Below are 5855 nucleotides of genomic sequence, written 5' to 3' on the forward strand. Positions count from 1 at the left end.
CGGATTTTCTCCAAGTTCCTGCGTAAGTCCCATCAGAGTTTTTACTTCTTCCAGATGCTTAAACGGTGGTGCGTCCTCTGCTTCGTCTTCCGACTCAGAATCCTTGTCGATGACAGGATGTGTTGAAGGCATCGTTATCCTTCCAGCATGAATCCAAGTTCTTCCAAGGACCATGTCGTATCCAGGGTCTTCCCGGATTATGAAAAACTTGGCCTTAGTGCAGATCAATCTTTCCGTAACTTTGAGAGTGATGAAGCCGTATGCGTCTCTAGAGATTCCTTCGTGGTCCCTGATTTCTATGGGAGCGTGGGTGGCTTCTTGTCGAGTAATACCAGCAGCTCTGAGAGTTTTCAAAGGGATGATGTTGACAGCGGTACCAACATCGACGAACGCCATCTTGAACTCATTTCCTTTAATGTGCATTGTGGTGAGCAGTCCCCAGTCATACATTTATTTGTTGGTGGATGAAGGTTCGGTGGTGGCCTCTTGGATCAGCAGACGTTTTCCGGACACGATGTGGTTCAGTGCAGCAAACGTGTCTTTCCTTTGAGCTTTCGAAAGATACAACAACTCGCAGACATGTTCTATCAGAGATTGGACCGCTTCCTTGACAGGAGGTTCAGAGATGGTAAAAGTTCTGACCGGGAGGGTTTTTTTGTGTACCCCTCAGTCCTCAGGTTGAGCTCTCCTGGTTCGACCTTTTCTTTGAATATGCGCTTCAAAATTTTGCAATCACTTGTGGGATGGCTGACGTATCTATGGAAGCGGCAATACCGATGATTTTCCATGGCTTCTTCAGTTGGTTCCTTCTTGACATAAGGCAATTTGATTGCACCATCTTGGATCCAGGCATCGAGTAGTTCATTAACTTCTTCCATTGAACAGGGAAAATCAGGTGCTTATGTATCTTCCGTATGCTGAGTAGGGACTTTCGAATTCTCCTTCTTGTGTGCCTTTGAAGGAGTGGAGGAAGTCTGCTTGTGCTGTGGTTCTGCTTTTCGCTTACTCCCTTCTGCGACAGAATTTGTTGAAGGTTGCAGGTTGTACTGCTTGTTGATCAAACGCCTGCTTCCTCGAGTGTCTTTTGAATCCTCAGTCTTTGTAGACTTTTCTCTTTCCAAAAGAGCGGGTGCAGTGGTTGCCGACCTCTTCGCAGCTTCGTGAAGCTCTGAGAAAGTCTGGAATCGAAGGTTCTCCGGCAAGGCCCTGTAGACCGGGAGCATGCCATTGATACACAAGTACACCAGTTGTTTCTCCGTGACGTTTGGGTCATGACAATCCAGGGCTTGGACTCTGAACCTTTTCACGTAATCATTGGGATTTCCACTGACCCTCTGAAACATTCTTTCAAGGTCGGAGAGGGTGACTTGTTCTGACACGAAGAAGTATTTCCTGTAGAATGCGTTAACCATTTCTCCCCAGTTGTTGATAGTCCTTGGTGCGATGTTTTTATACCAGGTGTATGCTCTGCCTTTCAGAGACTTTGAGAATTCCTTGAGACGAACGACATGATTATGTTCATGTTCTCCCAGGGCTTCGAGAAAACGAGAGACATGTTCCCGAGCATTGCCAGTTCCATCATATAAGGTGAAGGTTGGAGAAACGTAACCTTTGGGGAGTGGAATCCTATGCGTAGCGGCAGGATAATGAGGTTGATGACGATGGACATGCGATGTTTTGTCTTTTCCACGGTTCTACAAGAGGTGCTCCGGATCCTCGCGAGTGATGAAATTAGATGATCCCTTCGCTGATGAGTTGTCTGCAGCAGTTTTCGGACTTCGTCGTCTTCTACTGTATGGATTGGAATTACTTCAGGATCGTCGTCTGAGGATTTCTCCTTATCCTTTCCCTTCTCTTGAGTTTTCTCTGACATCTTGTCAGTAAGAGTTTTGAGATAATTACACAGCTCCTTCTGTGTAGCAGCCATATCGGTTTGATTCTTTGTAAGAGTCTCCTGCGCTTTGATGAGATCAGCAATGGTAGGTGGTGGATCTCCTCTGACTTCTTCAGGGTGTCATCCGGACCGTGGATGACCTTCGACGGGATCCACCCTCCAGAAGATGCTTCAACGCTCTCCCCAGAAGCCACTTCGACGTTCGCTTCAGAAGATGCTTCAACGCTCTCTCCAGAAGAAGAAGCCGCTTCAACACTCTCTCCGGGACCCGCCTCGACGTTCGCTCCAGAAGCTGCTTCAACGCTCTCTCCGGGATCCGCATCGACGTTCGCTCCAGAAGCTGCTTCGACGCTCTCTTCAGGAGCCTCCTCGACGTTCGCTTCAGAAGACGCTTCAACACGCTTTCCGGAAGCTGCATCACCGTTCTCTTTGGGAGCTGCTTCAACATATTTTTAAGGATATTACTCATGATAGGGCTCGTCCTCATCGGAGTCGGGGATTACGACTTCGTCATGAATAGTTTGAGAATCCAACCAATCATATGCCTAATCTACCTAGGGCCAACCGACATCATGCTAGGGGAACACTCACCTGGACGCCTCTTGAACGTGACATGCTCCAAGGACAGGACGGCCCATCTCTCCTGGTAACATCTAACTTTGTCTCATAAGTTTTATCTTTATTTGTCACCATCTAATGCCTACCCCACAATAGTGCAACCATTGCGTGCTAGGCAGGGGACTTAATATTGATGGTGGATTTTAGTACGGGGCTAAAATTATAAAAACCAAATTTAATGCGCTGACATCCTGCAAAGGGTAAATCCGTTTGATAATGCGCTGACATCCTGCAAAGGGTAAAGTCGTTTGATAAGTGATGAGTACCTCTTCACTTTATTTATTCGAAGCAATTCAATAAATACACAAAATTCACCCATAATGGTGCGTGCAACAACAATCCCAAATATTCTGTGAATTTTATTAGAATTATTAATTAATGCATGATTTTCCTAGTATTTCCCGTGCTATGTTCTCAGTCGAACTCTCTTTATTGACATGACATGACGACTGAGTGTTCACTCTCAGCAGAGTAGCATGAATCTCCGCGCCAATATTGAGACATGCATGAAATACCCACACAGGCTGCATCACTCTCTGACAAAGAGAATTTCGAATCGACACGCTTTTGATTAAAGACAGCTCGATCGAACGTATTTAATTTCCTTAAGGAAAATCTGGACTGCCCATATCAGTATAAAAAACGATCGTGGTCGCGCAATTTAACAAGCCTAGCCAAACCCTAGCAAAAATAGGAAATTGCTGTGATGACCACCGGCGGGCCCACTTATTCCCTAGCCGGTCGAACAATTACCATACTCCCCCAGCGCCATCAAACGCCAACCCAAAGTTAAGTGGCCGCGCTGTTTTGGGAAAAGCTCGACAAGCATAGACTGTTCAGGGAAGTCTTAAAACCATCACAACCGTCCAACTTCACCAGCCTGGTTGGACGGATTAGATCATCCTATGAATGATCAGGTAAGCACTAATGCACACATTGGCGTGACCACTTATCCTTCACCCGATCGGTTTTCTCACGGCGAGGTCATGGAGCAATGAAACGATTGCTCAAACCATGGCAGGCATGATGTTTCTAAGGGTTGCGGAATTCCACTAGTGTCTTAAAATCGATAACAACCATCCAACTTATCCAGCCTATTTGTATGGCTTAGATCGCATTTAGGACCATCAGGAAGGTGCACATACGTTCACCGTCAGCCCAATATGGGCCCCACGTGATCGATCTCCCCAAAGGAGGTCACGGCATGCCAAACCGTTTGGCCAAAGTCACGTGTGCGTGACTGTTTCAAAACCCTAATTAGGGTTTACGGCAATGCATATCTGTCGTAGTTCGATCGTGACCATCCATCTTCGCCAGCCTAAATGGAGGGTGTAGATATAGACTCAAGAGGTCCCAAGGATGTCAACGTGATCATCGTGGGCCCACCTTTGCGTGTGACCGGCCGGCCTATACAGACTAGGGTCCGGTGCCTCGAAACGCACGCCCCAAAGGTGTCATGCCACACGGCTTTTAAACCTTTTCAGCAATGTATTTCTATCGCAAATCGATTACGACCACTCATCTTTGCCAGTCAAATTGAGTGGCCTAGATCGAATCTTTGTAGGATCGAGAGGTATAGGCATGCACGCCGACGGACCGTCTCCACGCAAGCCTGGTCGGCCCCACTAAAATTAGCGCCCATGCTTAGATTCGGTCAAGCCAAAGAGGGGATGTTGTGCACCTCCAAATCCATCAACGACAGCAAATATGTGTCGTAAATCATCTTGTCCGTCCAACTTTGCCAGCTTGTCCGGACGGCTTGGATTAAAAATTAGGCGATCAATGAAGCGCCTCAATGATCACCGTCCGCCACTCTGTCACAGGGAGTGATCGACCAGATGGTGGCCCGCCCATGCGGCTTCCAGACGGTCACTCAAAGATGGTTGGACGTGTTGTCATTTTAAGACGCTTAATCCGCGACTTATTCAATCAAGCTTTAAAATAGCGATGCTTTATGCATATCGATTGTTTTGAGCTGCTTGCTTTAAAACGATGCATTACATGCATCGAACATACACGATATTTCATGAATATCAATTCCATAAATAACTAGTTATTTAACCTAATAGCACCGTATGCTATTTCCTGCGGCGGGTCCCACGACCTGACTCACTCATTCGAGACATTAAACATGTCACAAACTGGGGGATACTTACTGGGGTATTGGTCTGGCGGTTTACAGCGTGCGGCGTGCAATGCACCCATTACGAGAACGTGTCAGGAAGCATGGACGGTTAACGATGATGAGGGAAGTGGGAAAAGGCGTGATCGTGTGACAATTACCTACACGACCCCACTACTCCATCACTCAACTTCCTCCACTTCCTACGAGATGAGGATTGCGCTCAAATGACTTGTATAAATAGGTTCTTCGACCTATCTTCAAACAACACACAGAAACCAAGTTGTTGTTAACACCGTATCCAGAAACACCCAGAACTGATAGCTTACATTATGCAAGCCAGTTCAACATTCTGATACAAGTCATAAACAGCCAACACCTTCACAATCTCAACAACTTCTTCGCTTCCCTCCCTAAGATCAACCCCATCTCCTTCACTTTGTGACAGAAGTAAGTCTGGAACGGCCATTTCTTGGTCTAGGACAGAATTGTACAGATTGATCTCTCGAATCTAAAGTACTCTTGTGCAGTGCATTTGTTTAGGGTTTAGATTCGTTTCTAATCCGCACACACCCAAATTTACCAAAACTAGCAGAAACAGTTTTCACTCATAAACACATGGATATATGAACAATCATATATACCCATGTATTTTCATTAAAACGGAAAACATTGTATTTGCAAATTGATGTATATGTATATGACATCAATCTTATTAAACTCTTGAAGAGCTCGCCGGAACAAAAAAACACGTAAAGAAGGAGTTTGAGATGAAAGATATCGATAAAAGATAATAATGTCTTGATCTACAACTTGAGCATTATGAGGGAGGAATTCTTTTCTACCAGTCGACGTACACAACGAAACTTCTCAAACGTTTTAATATGGACATATCATATTTGTTTAGCATCTGGATGATTGTAAGACCTCTTAATCATAAAAAAGATTCATTTCGCCCTAAAGAGGAAGGTGAACTATTCCATGGTCAAGAAGTGCCATAATTGAGTGTCAACGATGGGTTATTGTATTTAACTCAATGTACTAAACCTAACATTTTTTTTACAGTAAATCTGTTAGCCACATACAATTCTGCACCAACGAAAAAACATCTAGTTGGAGTAAAGTACACTTTCTGCAACCTACACGGCACTACGAATATGGAATTTTCTTACTCGAAAGACTCAGAGGCTACTCGAAGATTAAGAGTTACATGTATATTGG

This window comes from Papaver somniferum, chromosome 1 (genome assembly GCF_003573695.1).
Source record: "Papaver somniferum cultivar HN1 chromosome 1, ASM357369v1, whole genome shotgun sequence".
NCBI lineage: Eukaryota > Viridiplantae > Streptophyta > Magnoliopsida > Ranunculales > Papaveraceae > Papaver > Papaver somniferum.